This window comes from Tachypleus tridentatus, chromosome 11 (assembly GCF_004210375.1).
Source record: "Tachypleus tridentatus isolate NWPU-2018 chromosome 11, ASM421037v1, whole genome shotgun sequence".
NCBI classification, from domain to species: Eukaryota; Metazoa; Arthropoda; class Merostomata; order Xiphosura; family Limulidae; genus Tachypleus; species Tachypleus tridentatus.
In genome coordinates, this window is record NC_134835.1 from 82984291 (window position 1) to 83001675 (window position 17385).

Here is a 17385-nt window from a genome sequence, read left to right on the forward strand (position 1 = left end):
TATTGATCTAAAACTAATAGGTCTATAATTATTGAAACAATTTTTAACATCCTTCTTTGAAAAGAGGACTCTGATACCTGCTCACTATTCAAACGATTACAAGAGTAGTAGTAAATGGTTCACATACCACATCTTAAACACCTCTTCAAAACTCTTGTGAAAGTATTATCTGGCCCAAGAGTCTCATAAGCTATTCTTAAAATTTCTTTAAAAACTCGGAATTTAATATGATTATCTTTTTTTCAGTCTTGTATCTATCTAGCAACTGTTTAGGATAAAGAGTGTTGCTTACATTTTCATGAGTAAAAACTAAAGGCAAATTTGAAGTTAATAAGCCAGCTGATGACCCATCATAGCCATATGATTAGGATGCTCGACTCGTAATCTTAAGGTCGCGTGTTCATATCTCTTTCGCACCAAACATGCTCGCTCTTTCGGCCGTGGAGGAGTTATAAAGTGACGGAAATCCCACTATTCGTTAGGCTACTCTTTTCCTAAGCATAAATTATTAGCTTTTTTGTGTTATCCTTCAAAAGCCTTACTCTCACGCTAACATTCTTCTTACCCTTAATGTATTTAAAGAGATCCTTGCTGTTAATTTTTACATTTACAGCCAAGCTTTTGTCATACAGTTTTTCTATTTCTTTATTTTACATATGGCCAGATTTCTTCACATTCTATAACTCTCGAAATCCTTAACGGTATCAATCAACTTAATCGTCTTAAATTAACAATTACTTTTCTATGAATTTATTCTGACATTTTTTATGAACCAAACTGTTTTTTTAACTCTCAGACATTTGTTTTTCTATAAAAAATAAATGTATCTTGAATATTTAAAATTCATTTTTAAAAGCTTTCCACATTTGATCAGTATTTCCAGTTAATCAAATTCCCAGTTCACAACAGTTTTTCCAGTCATTCAAAACTAGTTTTTGAAATTTGTGACCAAAATGTAATCACTCTTCATGTACATATGCAGGAAAACATCGAACCTGACAGAGCAATAACCACTTGCACCCAATTATTCCTTGTTCTTCAACAGATTAATCATTTTTTCATTGAAAGTTAAAAATAAATCTAAAATAGAATTGTTCACTGATCAATTGATGGAAAAAACACATCCTAAACAGTTTCTTAAAACATGTTTCCCTCGTGATTTTACTCGTACCTCCCCTACTCCATAATCTTGAAATTAGAATCCCCCATTATTATAATCTCAGTTGAATTCTTTTTTTCTCACTTTAAAGTTTCTCATTTAACTTTATCATTGTGATCTGATGGTCTGAAACAGATTTCAAATAAAATTCTTCTCACCTTTTAACTAATAACAGAAACCAAAACAGACTGAACATTATTGATATCCTCAACTTGAAGTGTTACTCACATTTGATAACATATCTCGTCACATTCACACGAATTTTATCTGATTTCTTTATTTCATTGAATGACAAACTTCATTACACTTGCACATATTTTATCTGATTTCCTTATTTCATTTAATGACAAATCTCATTACACTCGTACCTATTTTATCTGATTTTCTTACTTCTTTTAATTAGAAATCTAATTACACTCGCATGTGTTTTAGCTGGTTAATTGATTTCATTTAACTTACCCATGTTTGTATTGTAATCAGGCTTTGTTTTGCTAGAGATTTGGATTCCCGGTGTAAATTGAGAATATTATTTCATGTCAAAATAAAACCTTAGGCAAAACTAACATAAAACATTTCAAAGCTGTACTGTTTAAGACAATTAGCTGAAACCAAAATAATTTCCTACTTTACAAATTCACCATGCTCATTCACTATTTATTTATGTTCTGGAGATTATAAGCCTTCAGGATAAGCGAGAGAGAGGCGAATTCCGGAGACTTTCTGTCTCAGAAATCCTTGTGCAACTGCATTAGTTGCACCCCTCTTCCCTGGCAACGGCCCTGTTTGTAATTGATTAGTTTGCTTCGTCTAGTGACAGACATCCTTTCACCTTACATGTCTTGTAACTGATTAGCTTGTCTCTCGTTTTTAAAAAAATATCTTACTTATGTTTTATCGGTTTAACTGTATCTCTACGTAAAAAAGTCCAGTCCCTACACGTTTTTATGCGTTAGGATCATCTTAGTTTGTGACACAGTTAGTGGTTAATCACTTAGTGTTTTATCTATTTACTAAACATTACTGGTTTATGAGACAACGTTCCGGATACTAAGGCTCTGGGGTATTTTTTATAAGATCATTTGAAGTTAGGATTAATAGGATTCGTTTTGTGATGGTATAGATGTTTCACGGAGGCTCTATCCACGGATTGTTGTATTAATGTCAATTACTTTGACTCGTATTGTTATTACATTTTCAGTAATAATAAGCAGGTAACGTTGACATGTATGCTTAGTTTGTTTAGATACGTTTTTGTTAAGATGTTAAAGGTCTCTTTTTGTTTTACGTTTCTTCTTGCGTGTTTTGTGACAAATTGATTTTGTATTATTCCACGAATTCAGTAATTCGTCTCCTCCCTCGTATGCAATGTTATTATTGATTGATCATTCCTACAAGGACAAGTGTGTCGTTATGTTCTTGGACCAGAACATTGGCAGGTATCATTAATCTATTGTTCTTTATGGATATGTATTCCGGTAGATCTTTTTCATTTCACTATGTTTATGTTCTTGGACATATCTCTTTGTGCTCTGTGCTTAAAGATCCGTGCTTTGTTAAGCAATTTTGCTTCACTATGAAATATTGTTTGTTATGTTCTTAGACCCATTTTCTGAGATATAATTTTGTTCCGTGTTTCAAGATTTGAGTTTTATCAAGTATTTTTGTTTTATTACGGAATATTATATATTATGTTTCTGTACTCATTCTTTGATTGGTAGTTCTGAGTTATTATTTTCTACGGTTTCTTAGAATAGCTTCACATGGATTTTGAATAATGTCATATTATAAGTCTTATAAATTGTTTAAAAATTTGTTGTTGTTGTTGTTTTTTTTGGGGGGAGTTCGTCTGCTGTATGAGCAAAAAGTGTTTTTAATACTTTTTTTTCTTTCAAATATTGTTTGTGTCATTAATGGTTTTGCGATTTAAGTTGTTTTGTCTTGTATGCATTATTGTGAATCACAAATTAGCCTCAATCTAAAAAAGAAGAACAAAATATAACTTAAGATTCTGTTTGTATTTTTAAAATTTTATTCGTGTAATTCGATTTTCTAATCATATAATACCTAATTAATGTATACAGGATTCTATTTCACAATACTGAATCTTTTCTTTGGTCTTTTATACAGAATACACCTAATCAGTATATACAGGAATGTATTTATCCATGTTGAATCCGGCCCGGCATGGCCAGGTGGGTTAAGGCGTTCGACTCGTAATCCGAGGGTCGCGGGCTCGAATCCCTGTCGCACCAAACATGCTCGCCCTTTCAGCCGTGGGGACGTTATAATGTGACGCTCAATCACACTATTCGTTGGTAAAAGAGTAGCCCAACAGGTGGCGGTAGGTGATGATGACTAGCTGCCTTCACTCTAGTCTTACACTGCTAAATTAGAGACGGCTAGCGCAGAGGAGAGCCCTCGTGTAGCTTTGCACGAAATAAAAAAAAATATTAAATCCTTTTGTTTGGTTTTGACTGTTTAGGTAAATTTTGGCCGTACTTCTACTTTCCTGAGAGTACCTCGCTCAATAAAAAATTACTGATTGCCAAGAAAAGAGGTGGTCTATACTGGAAGAATGCTGAATCTTGGTAGCCGGATGCTAGTCCCAAAATAAAGGCTGAAACTGTGCCCGTTTTTAAAAATAAGTCACCGAAAACGTTCCATCGCAGCTAGGTTAATATTGTAACTACTTGTACTACTACGGTTCTACTGTGTTGGAAATTATGTGATGTTACATCTATATTACACTTTTCGTACCTCCATCTGTACTAGAAAACGTTCCATCTTGCCTTCACTTCATGCCTTTTATTGTATATTAGGAACAACATGATCGTTGTTCTACCTAACATTTTCTATGTTACCCAACCTGTCTTGGAAATAGCTACAACTTCGATTTTTATCTTTCTGTGTATCAGAAATTGATTGACCTTATCGTTATCTTACGTTTTCTATGTCTATCAATGTATGGTAGAAACTAAGTGATATTAGATATGCACTGCATATTGCATATTAGTTTTTGGGAAAACACTAAACCTTTTTTCTGTTTCTATATCTTTATCTAAGTTCTCTTCTGTATATCCTTGTTTGAACAACATTCAAGTAAATTTATGTTTATTATTTATCCATACGTGGGAATACGGAAAAGAAAAATAATTAAAAAGTGAATACTGTGCACCATAAAAATAATTAAAAGGTTGTGAATTATCCTTTAAAAGGTTAATATTGTGTTTGTGTATATTATAAAGGGAACTGAATGAATGAGAAATATCCTTTACAGGGTGAATATTGTGCACCATAAAATAATTAAAAGAATGTGAACTATACTTTTAGAGGCTTGATATGACCAGGTGGTTAGAGCACTTGGCTCGTAATCTGAGGGTCGTGGGTTTGAATTCCCGTAACACCAAACATGCTTGCTCTTTCAGACAAAGGGGCGTTATAATGAGACGGTCAATCCGATTATTCGTTGGTATAAGAGTAGCCTAAAAGTTGGAGGTGGGTAGTGATCACTAGCTGCTTTTCTTCTTGTCTTCTAAATTAGGGACAGCTAGCGCAAAGAGCCCTCGTGTAATTCGAAACAAACAAAACAATACTTTTAGAAGGTGAATACTATACGCTATAGAAATAATTGAAAGTATAAGGACTATCCTATTAAAGTTCGTTTATTTGGAGTTAAGCACAAAGCTAAAAAATGGTATAGTTGTGTTCTCCCTGCCACGGGTATCCAAAGCCGGTTTCTAGCCTTGTAAGTCCGCAGACATACCGCTGTGGGGTATTATAAAGAAGACTTGAAGCTTCATAAACTGCTTCACTGCTTCTTTAAAAAATAAATTTCAAATATAATTGTACGTGAAATTGTAAAAACATATATAAGTACTTTCCTTACTGAATAATATTAAGTGCATACGTTAAATCTTTGTAACGTTAAGTTTATTCGTTAAAAAAGATAAGTAACTTTCGGTCCTCCAGAATATTAGACATGAATGTTGAATAAATTATATATTGGTTAGTAAATACCCAGTAAATATTTTCTTTTTTGTTTGGTTTTATTAAAATCTGCATTTCATAAAATTGAAAGTTTTATTTTGGTCAAAAATAAATTATTATATAAAGAGCGGAGGAAGATTAAAGCAAGATTTGGTTAGTTATTAATGTCAAAAATAATAATGAACAGAACAATAAGAAGAAAGTCCTATAATATTGTTAGGTTTAATTATTTGAAATTTCTTGTTTGTATTGTTAATAAAGATTTAATTATATTTTATGAGATTTAAGGATGAGGCTTAGACAACTAATGAACTCGCTATAGCACTAAGCATCTTAATATAAGTTATTTTTTCTTTACAACATTCTCAGTTATGAACAAATCTCCATCTTCTCCTACACTAAATACCGGAGCCCGATACTCGCAGCAGGCGTAGCACAGGTTGTCCATTATATAATTTTGTGCTCAACAACAAGCAGACAAAACTATGTTCTCCCAATAATAAATAGTTTAGCTACGTTATACTTGTGTGTTATAACCTACTTATCACAACTTATATTTATGTTTTCTGCACTAACAATATTTGCATTCACTTATACATTTTTGTTTAAGAAATATTTGATACTGAGGAACATTGTTTTACGTTTCTAATGACCCAAACAAGGTAAATTATGTTGAATGGTGATAAATGTTATTATATGACACTTAGATTAAAATGTTTACTGAATCCTTATGTCTTTGCACTGACTGAATGATAAATATGATAGTTTTGGAACCTCTATTGTAATTGTCATGCGTGTTTGGTGAATTAAACAATGCTCTTGAATTAAGACTCAAAAACTAGTTGAAGAAACTACTTTCTTACTTCTTCGAAAATAAGAGGAACGATTGTTTTAGCAGATGAACTTTTATTTTAGTATTTTAATCGTTCATTCTCTATCTTTAGTATTACTGTATATAGTGTTTTAAAGGTTAAAACTGAACTTCTATGTTACAGATGTTGTCCATAACAAAAATTTACTTATAATAAGGAGAACTACATATTTGTTTCAGAACTTTCAGTTACAGGATGTGTCGTAAAATGACCCTCTACCCAAATACTAAGAGGAACTGCTGACCCGTAAATATGCATGTGTTCTCCCGAATATAAAAATGACTAAGGTTTCACTGCCGTGATATGAACCTTTAAAATGTCTGCCGCTTTATTATAACCTGGTGATTTCAAGTGCTGTTGAGAGCTCTTCGGTTTATTCAAAGAAAGAGATAGGTTCTTGATAAGACACGAAGAGACAAGTCGCGTTTAGCATTCATTCCCCACGTGAGCATATAATAATTTATGTATTTGTTATTTTCCTTTTTAATTTGTTGTATTTGTCTTTCTTTTTCACTTTTTGGATTTTAGAATATCGTCTTATTCTATCTTAACACTGTAAAAGCTTTAACAGAAATATATTGCTCTTCAAGATGTTGTAGTTTCTGTTTACTTTAAATTGTTATGATACAAAAATGTTTCTATATTATTTTAAAATCGTTGTATTGTGAAAATTCTCGACCTTCTCTTTACAGTGTTTTAGTATAAAAATGTTTCTTTAGTCTCGTTATATTGTTGAACAGTGAGAATGTTTCTATTGTCTCGTTACCCTGTTGAACTATGAGAATGTTCCTATAGTCTCGTTGGACTGTTGGACTATAAGAATATTTCTGTATTTTCGTTACATTGTTGGGCTGTGAGAATGTTTCTATAGTCTCATCACACTGTTTCACTATAAGAATGTTTCTATAGTCTCGTTATCCTGTTGGATTATGAGAATGTTTCTGTAGTCTCATGAGAATATTTCTGTAGTCTCATTACACTGTTTCACTATAAGAATTTTTCTATAGTCTCGTTACATTGTTGAACAGTGAGAATGTTTCTATAGTCTCATTACACTGTTTTACTATAAGAATGTTTCTATAGTTTCGTTTTCCTGTTGGACTATAAGAATATTTCTGTAGTCTCGTTACACTGTTGGACTGTGAGAATGTTTCTATAGTCTCGTTACACTGTTGGACTATAAGAATGTTTCTGTAGTCTCGTTACACTCTTGGACTATGAGAATATTTCTGTAGTCTCGTTACACTTTTAGACTGAGAGAACGTTTTTATAATTTCATTACACTTTTGGACTGTGAGAATGTTTCTATAGTCTCGTTACACTATCGGACTGTGAGAATGTTTCTATAATTTCATTACACTGTTGGACTGCGAGAATGTTTCTATAGTCCCGTTACACTGTCGGACTGTGAGAATGTTTCTATAGTTTCGTTACATTGTTGGACTATGAAAATGTTTCTATAGTCTCATTACACTATGTTGTTGTTGAAATGTGAGAATATTTCTATAGTTTCGTTACACTGTTGGACTATGAAAATGTTTCTATAGTCTCATTACACTACGTTGTTTTTGGACTGTGAGAATGTTTCTATAGTCTCATTACACTACGTTGTTGTTGGACTGTGAGAATGTTTCTATAGTCTCATTACACTATGTTGTTGTTGGACTATGAAAATGTTTCTATAGTCTCATTACACTATGTTGTTGTTGGACTGTGAGAATGTTTCTATAGTCTCATTACACTATGTTGTTGTTAGACTGTGAGAATGTTTCTATAGTCTCATTACACTATGTTGTTGTTGGACTGTGAGAATGTTTTTATAGTCTCATTACACTATGTTGTTGTTGGACTGTGAGAATGTTTCTATAGTCTCATTACACTATGTTGTTGTTGGACTGTGAGAATGTTTCTATAGTCTCATTACACTATGTTGTTGTTGGACTGTGAGATTGTTTCCATCATCTTTTTCACGCTGTTTGAGAGGAAGATAAATTCTGAATAATACAATAATTTATTTCATATATCTGTCAGTAACTTTATTCAGTCATTCAACATCCTACGTTACGAGTTTTTAACATTATTTCTGTTATTGTGTTCCATATTTTCTAATGTTTCCATATTCTGTTTCACTTGTTTTACCGAGAAATAGTAATGTTATCACATCATTGTAATTGATATTTCACGTAACGAAAAAACGGATAACACAAAGTGTCTACGAATCTTTTATTCATGGTTTTATCCCGCGCTAATGTTTCCATTCTGTTTTCTGTGAAGTTATTGTAATCTTTTTTTCCCATGTTCTTACCTACCAAACCTGTATTCACGTTCCCTTACATTGTAATAAGAAGGTGTTTAACTTCTCTTTACCGTGTTATATATGATACGTTAGTATTAGGCCTATTACATTTTTAAACACTACATTCTTTATGGAAAAGACACACGCCATAACAAATGGTAAAACTATTGTAGTTTTATTCAAAATGTGAAAAGAAAATACTTGTATCTTCTTTCCACGACGTTTAGTTATTGTATTTGCTTACCTTTTTTCGCAATGTTTGGTTGTAATTATATTTACATGTTTTTCCTTTATACTGTTGAGTGTAAAATCATCTGATTTTCTAATCATAATATGAAACTATAACTTAGTTTTATCATTCTAATGTGTTTATTCGGCTGTTTCTTGCTGTAGACTTGTGAAAATATCTTTATTTACCATTTTTCATTTTGTAGACCCGTGAATATATCTCTACAGTGTTGTAGAAGCGCGAAAACGTATTTTGATTTTTACGGTAATTACTTTATTGTCATAATGCTATTTTTTGCATCCTTTTATACCTTACGGGGCCTGGCATGGCCTAGCGTGTAAGGCGTGCGACTCGTAATCCGAGGGTCGCGGGTTCGCGCCTGCGTCGCGCTAAACATGCTCGCCCTCCCAGCCGTGGGGGCGTTATAATGTTACGGTCAATCCCACTATTCGTTGGTACAAGAGTAGCCCAAGAGTTGGCGGTGGGTGGTGATGACTAGCTGCCTTCCCTCTAGTCTTACACTGCTAAATTAGGGACGGCTAGCACAGATAGCCCTCAAGTAGCTTTGTGCGAAATTCCAAAAAACAAAAAAAACAAACAATTATTCCTTACGTTTTTCGTTTAGGATATTTGGAAATAAGTGTAAATTGGAGTTTTTTTTGGAAAGCAAAAATGTGAGATTTTTATTATAAATAAACCTTATTGAATAGAAATTTAGCCCATATCCTTATAATGTATATAGGTTATAAGATATTATCTCATGACAACCTTATCTATGTGTGACGTGGCTTTTAACTACGTCTGTTGGGTCACTACGTATAAATGATATCTGTGGAAGCCTCTATGGATTGAGATACGAATTAAGCCTCTTTCCTGAAGCCTACAGTTACAGTTTCTAAAGTTAATTGTGTAGTTCAAAATAATTCCCATTTCAGAATTATAAGCGCCTTTCTTCGCTTGCAGAGACATAATGAAATATGAAGTTTCTTAGACACTTCTGTTGTAAACATGTGTTGTAATTAAATTCTGTAGAAAATAATGCTAATGAATTACGAATTTCTATTTGCATTTTGAAATAATTAACAGTTCGCTTTTATCGTTGTTCTAGTCGTGAATTATAAAATACAGTAATTCCATTGTACAAGTATAGAGATATGGAACATTCCCTACACAAAATCGAGCCACTCCAATTTAGTAAAAATATAGTGTGAAATTTTACAAAGCACAACATTTTTTGTTCTAAATGACTCAACAGCAATCGTTTGTTTATTGTTATAAAGTAGACAACTATGAAAATAAAAACAGTAAACATAAGCAAGAACCAAGTAGCTTGTTTCTGTATGTTATGTAATGACATTCAATAGATACATCAGCTAAGGTTGTAAAAGAAAATGTTTGCTACCCGTGAGCTGTGTATGCGTTAACAAAACGTATAAATCTGAACCATACCTATAAAATAAACTTCTATTATAATTTTGGCAACATAATTAAATGAATAGTGTTATTTTATTTAATACTCGTGTAAAGTAATTACGAAAAGTTTAATTTAATATTTCATTTGATCAAGGTTTACGCAGGAAACATCCGCACACATGTTTATTTAGCTGGTTTAAAAAGAAAGCTATAATTAACCTGAACAATTTTGTTTAAGGTTGATGTTTAATAACGTAAACACCCATATTCAATTAGATTAAAAATATGTTTAAATTACTTGAAAAATTGTATAATACTCTGATGAATCAACTTTCAAACTAAGTATTATCATTACTTATTTTAAGATTAAGAAATTCTTGAGTTATAGTTACATATAATTATAAGATAGATTGTAGTCAATGGTCTAGGGTTATAAATCAAGAAATACGAGAAATAAGTAGATAATTGTTGATCTAACTTTGAATAATCGTGAAAAGTAAAGTCTTAATAGTTTCTTATTGTTACTACTCTTATGACCGAATGTTATGCACAGTTGTATTAGTATAAACTCAAACTCTGAGCCAAAGAGTAATAATGCACCATACTGTAATTTAGCTTTTGCTTATATGATACTGGAAAAACCTTTTTACTCCGCAATGTACAACCTCCAACTTCGCGAAATTTTTATCTCGCTTTATTTCAAATTTTGTAACTGTAATTTGTTTATCAAAATATATATTTGTAACTGTAATTTGTTTCTTACTTTGTTATAATCCAGATCAATTTGATTACATTAATGTTCTATTTGGCAGAATTCAAACATTCTTCTTTATATTGCAAATATTTTTAATTCTGTACAAAGTCAACCATCAACATTTAAATATGACTGATACTTGTTAAATCTATACATCTCTATATGCGTGTGTATGAATTTCTACACTGTGGATCTATCTAGATTCACTCACTATCCTTTGTTGTTTTTTTTCTAATCTCGATTTAATCCTTATCCATTTGTTCACATTCTAAAATATATTACTTTAATCCATATATAAATTCGGAGGTATTACGACACTTCGCTCCGCCATAAGCTGAAAAGGGTTTCAGAACTAAACTGAAAAGTGATATTGAAATTCCTTGCACTGAAAAATACATTTTCTTTTACGAGTTTTGTACACAATCTCTGTATTCCACGTTTGGTTTTTGGTTGTTTTCTCCTCTCTTGGTCTCTGACAGAACCACATGTTCTATCTGTAGGATATAGGCTATTAAACGGTTCTAGCGAGCAACTTTCATTGGACTAAGTAGCTCTGATTGGTACCGCGAGAGGTCCTTCTACATCAGGTTCGTTCTGTGAGCAAGACTAGTCGAGCAAACTATCGATTGGTAAGAGTTAACTCGTGGGTTAGTGCCACGTTCATCAGACCTTGTTGTCGGGAGACACTGAGACTGTTCGGTGCCAGCTATTTTCTGCTTGGCTCGAGTGCCCTGAGCTTTCCGGTGAACCTGTCTCTTCCCACGTGAGTTGCATGGGGGATTATTGTCACGGTAAGGAAATACAGTATGTGTTGTATCATAATAATGTTTACAGAGGGAATCAAAAAAGTGTAAACAAGTGAACAAGCACAAAATATAGAAATTGTACTTAAATAATCAGACATATATATAGAAAGAGGTGAATGAATGCAAACAGGAAAATTTTAATAGAAAATAGAGAAGGTAGTTAGAACAAGAAAACAAACACAGAATATAGGAAGATATGTAAATAATCAGACATGTATGAAACACAGAGAATGGAGCGTATACAACAATGCCTATGTATAAATAGCGAAGGTATTTTGACAATAAAACAAACACAGACCATAAGAAGTGTGTAAGTGATCAGGCAATTAGGAAAGGTACGTAAGCAACAAACTCGTAAGGAAAGTAGGGAAGCTTATACGCAGTAAGACTTACACTTACAGAGAAAACGTATAAACAGAAGTGTCTGTTTAAAAAAAAAAAGTGAATATTCTTTTAAACATCACCACTTGCGCAGAAGATGTGGAAGATATGTAACCAATCATATATGTTGAAAATAGGGAAGTGAGTATTCTCATAATAGAGAAAAATATACAGACAAGAGAGAAAGGAATATTCATTATTAATTATATATGTACAGAGGTGTATGAACAATCAGTAATATGTGAGAAATACGTGTAAATAAAGAGAAACATATTGGTACTTGAAGAAAATACGGGTAGTGTGTAAGGTAGTATATGTACGTGTGGAAGTAAAAAATACTAAGTGAGTAATTTAAGAAGCTTTGAAATAAATGGATACTATGATAATTAAACAATTCAAGAATAATTGAAGTAAGGAAATTCTGAGTAAACAATTCCAGATGGACTGAAGTAAGGAAATACTTAATAAATAATTCATGACACTTTGAAATAAGAAAATACTGAACAAATAATTCAAGATACGTTGAAATAAGAAAATACTGAACAAATAATTCAAGATTCGTTGAAATAAGAAAATACTGAACAAATAATTCAAGATGCGTTGAAATAAGGAAACTCAGTGTCTGTATGTTTTTTCTCCACCAAATCTTTCTTTTCCTGACATTTCCACCCCTTCATTTATTTGATTATTTTGTATCTTTTGCTGCTTGTTTGCCTTATAAAACCTTTTCGTCTGATTTTCTTAAATCTTTTTTTGGTTAACTTTTTTAAACCCTTCTCTCTTGGCTTGACCCAACTCTATTTCTGTTTTGTTTGACTTTTTGCATCCTTTCGCATCATTCTCTTATTTTCTGACTCCTTACATGTTGCTCTTTCAGTCCGGAGTTTCTTTCTTCTTATTTTTTAATTAACAATGGAACCTGTGCAACGTTGAAAGATAAAGGTTCACAATTAAGGTTATAATGGCACAACATTGAATTAAAATATAAAAGACATTTGTTTAAGCGACGAATCGAAGAATTCAGCTTTGTTATAACCTGTTATTCAGTTTCTTGAAATGCTGCTTAAATAAATACATTTTTAAATTTAATTCGACTTAAACTTTATTCAGCGTAAATTATTTGACTGCTTGATGAAATAATAATCAGTGTTGTCGAGAAAACCCACTTGTAGAGAAATATATATGTAAAAACGGCTCGTTTGGGTTTAGAAAATATTTTACACCTGACGATGACCGAAGAAGGTCGAAACGTTGTTCGCTCCTCTACGTAAAATATTTTCTCAACCCAAACGAGCCGTTTCTACATATATATTTGACTTCCTGTTTGTTCAGTTACAGTGAATAATAGATTGTTACACAAATCTGTGGTCAGAAGGATATAAGATTATGTCAGGTAATAAATATTTACTATAGATAATAGGTAGTTACGTAACAGAGGTAATTGTTATTATTAATAACAAACGGTTACTATAATGTGTTATAAATGATAATTGATTGCGATGTCACTGCAAATTATGGGTGATATTTTAGTAACATAAATCAGTAAATGTGTTTTTATTGATAACAGGTCGTTCAAGAACTTGTTAAGCGTTCACTGCTAATAAACGGACAAACGACAAGACAATATATAAGTACTAGTAATGATATATAGTTACCAAGAAAAATAATTAGTTATGGGGTTGAAGGATAGTTACCTGTAACAATGTGGTTACTGTAAACAATTGAATGTTTAGAGAAGACTGATTATTGTTGTGATAATAATTTGTTAAGTGTATGTCTTTAGATGGTAATTTGAGTCACAGCCAGTCATGTGAAGAAAAAAACAATTTTTGTGGAAAATTGAAATTAGTGAAACAGTGAATGGAGCTCTTATTATAGAAGCTAGACGTTTGCATAATACAGTAGATGACAACGGTGAAGAATAGTAGGTACGTAATAACTAGAAAAATCATAGCGTGTCCAACTAGACCACAAAAAATATCTACATCTTATACTTATGTTTACAGAGCTTTGAAGATTTATAAACTGAATTATTAATCAAACGCTTAGAAGTTGAAAGAAGATTCTATCTAAGTAATGTTGACAAAACTTTTAATAAATATAGTCTAGTGTCTGTTCAAATATTGCGTCAAAATGTTTCTGCGAGAAAAGCTATTATATGTATTAACAAACTAGAATGTGAACGTTGTAGAATTTAAATTGTTCAAACTAAAAGGAACTGAAAGTACACCTTAAAAGACCATAAAGATTATGTAAGAAATAATAAAAGTTAAAATTCACCTATTTGAGCACATATACAAATGACATATCTCACACGTTTATGGAATGAAACAATAGTTTTAGCTCAACCTAAGAGTTTGATGGGTAAAATACACATATGAATTGTTATAAGTAATAAAATTTAAAGTATGTACTACTATATGGACATGAAAGTCCAGCTAGTCATTATGTTAGTATATGACATGACCTCCTGTGAGACATTGGTCAGTAACGTACGAAAGTAGTGGAAAACTTAGTTTATCATAATCTTTTATAACTTTATAAATATTATACTTTTGTGTTTGTTACGTTACGCCTGAGTATGATAAAGTATCGTCGAAACGTTGTAGTTTTCATAAAGGTGTTTTAATCGTGTTCCGATAAACGTTACGCGTAACTTATTTATTTCAGTTTGAGGCTAATTAGTTTGGTTACGAAGAAAATTAGTTTTTTTATTTCTGCGCAATACTGTAAATAGTTACTGGGGTGATCAATCGTAATGAAATAGTAATTGTGCTTTGAATGATAAGTGGTTACATATTTCAATAAGTAATTATAGTGGTAGCTCAGCTTCTAGCTGTAAATAATTGCATTGAAAAGTAGGCGGTTTTTCAAAACCAGGTTTTTACCGATAACATATGTGAGCAACATGAATAATAAAGTCCTGGTAATTCTGTCTAAAAGATACATAGCTCTGACTTCACACAAGTGATAGCTTTTTTGTCAAAAACATACAAACATTGGCCCAAATGTAGTTGGCCTCACTCAGCTGTTTTTGCAAGATAACTGAACAACTATTAAGAAAAAGACACGCCATATAGATAGATTAGTGGTATAAAAGTGCAAACAAAGTGAAAAAAATCGAGAGACGAAAGATTGCATATTGTTGAAAGCATAAAAACTAGTACTGTAAATAAAAGTACTTCACTGTGCATGAAACAACGGTTTCAAGTTTCATAGTACAATATTTATAAAATGTCCAGTTTGAAAAGTGGTGCTGTTCAAACATTACTAACTTGTCTTTGTGAGGTTGTCATCGTTGCAATAAATGCAGTGTGGTTGCATCAGAATATGCATCATCTGTGAGATCCATGCCACTGGCTTTTTATGAATATGATTAGCTTGGAAAAGGTAGGATATGCACTGCAAAGAATGCTTGACACATTTGTATTTAGTTTAAAGTTTGTTAGCTAAAGAATTGTTACCTTTAGCTTAGGATTCTGTGAATATTAAAATCTGCTTCAACCAGGTCCTAAATGTTATCCGATTACAGGTTTGGAAGTAGTAGGGTCAATAATTATAATTGAACACAGAGAGTTGTGATGATATGCGAAGGCGTGGGATACATTCTGGACATTGGGCGTGGGACCTGCTTGTGGAATTTCTGCACGATTCAATGCCCAAGGACACCAAAATACCTTAAATAAACACGTGCCATGATGAACTTTATTGTTCAACTAACTGGTCAATATGTTGTTTTAGCAGAATAACGCTTCCAGCCATAGACCACCAAAGACCCACACTTGATTTCAAAGGTCGAAAGATGGATTTACTATCTTTGTTGATTGTGTACTGCGTGCAGATTTTTTTTTGCTTATTAAATGATTAATAAATAACAACTGCTTAATGAAAGTTCACATTATACTGTGGAGTAGTTTGTTTGTTTGTTTTTAAATTTCACACAAAGCTACTCGAGGGCTATCTGTGCTAGCCGTCCCTAATTTAGCAGTGTAAGACTAGAGAGAAGGCAGCTAGTCATCACCACCCACCGCCAACTCTTGGGCTACTCTTTTACTAACGAATAATGGGATTGACCGTCACATTATAACGCCCCCACGGCTGAAAGGGCGAGCATGTTTGGCGCGACGGGGATGTGAACCCGCGACCCTCAGATTACGAGTCGCACGCCTTAACACGCTAGGCCATGCCGGGCCTAATGTGGAGTAATACGTTTTTACAAAGGTAGCCAACTCCAAGTAGTTTACAAGACAAACAAAGGCAGAGAGTCATAAATTCACCAGAAGTTAAAACATAGATATTGTTAATGGATTAAGAACATAAATGCAGAAAATTACGAATCTCTTGAACTCATTAATACTTGACTTTGAGTAATTAGTGAACTATAAATTGCTTTCATTTTAACTTAGCTCCAATCTTAGAGGGAAATCGTACCAACATACAAGACACGGTTGAAATGATGTTGTTTTTTTTTCATCCATCTACCTAATTAGCTTCATTTAGCTACAGTTTTTATCCTATACTTTTCTAATCCAAACGTTACTGGATATCATATATTAAAACTTTACTTTTACTGAGTTAAATCAGTATTTCGAGCGTAAGTGATGTAGAATGTAACTGGTAAGGAAAGTTGTTCATGGAATTTCCACAAGAACTTGTGAACGTTGCTAAGTCGTAGTGTCTTCAATATACGTGGAAAACAACCTTTATCACTCACTGTTTATTTAATCAATCAGCACCTTAGCAGCTAAGAACTAAGTAGGTATGTACCCCGCTAGTACAGCAGTAAGTCTATGGATTTACAATACTAAAATCAGGGGTTTGATTCTCCTCAATGGATAGCCCGATGTAGCTTTGCTGTAAGAAAACGCACACACTAAGTATGTGTTTTCTTTTAATGCTAAACTTTCTCATATCGTACACTTTCAGTAGATTCTTTGCTAAGATTAAGATGTTGGCTGTTTTTCAATTCAGCAGTGTATATTGGTACGTCAATAACGAAAATGTTTATGAAAGTGTACTTTAGAAAATAACCATATATAAAGTTATTTGCTATTGAACATTTCTACAATTTTGTAACATTTCCTTCAACCCTAGTTCTCTAATCATGCACTCTTAATATGAAATTAACATGTATTTTTAAAGCGAACCATTTCATTTTTATGGACTCTAACGATGTTTCCTAATGGAAAATACTCATCTGTTAGTTACTTTTGTTTTATTAATCAAGTGACCGGTCTACGTGATACCAATTAACTCTTATTTACTAAATGTTAAAAAAACTCTTACCATCTTAAAGGATGCGCTATGTGAAGGCGTTTATCAATGACTGAATTTAACTTTTATTGCTTAATAGAAGTTTTGTCTCAGCCTGATTTTCTAGTTTAAACTTTCTGTCAAGATCCTTAAGGTATTTTGTTTATATGGTTTACATAGTTCGCTGAACACGGTGATTGAGTAATCAAACTGCTAGGAAGAACGTTCGTTGGGC

At 32.5% G+C, this 17385-nt stretch overlaps 1 protein-coding gene across 2 annotated transcripts in view; it reads left to right on the plus strand.

Annotated features, from left to right (window-relative positions):
* The first annotated feature begins 11206 nt into the window (after positions 1–11206).
* Positions 11207–17385, plus strand: part of LOC143232620 (neurexin 1-like) — a 261643-nt gene continuing 255464 nt past the window's right edge. Inside the window, exon 1 of one of the 2 annotated variants that reach the window (XM_076468253.1) lies at positions 11207–11501. The gene's annotated coding sequence lies outside the window, so the exon portion shown is untranslated. The remainder of the gene's footprint in view (positions 11502–17385) is intronic. The other variant, XM_076468254.1, reaches the window with a different exon arrangement.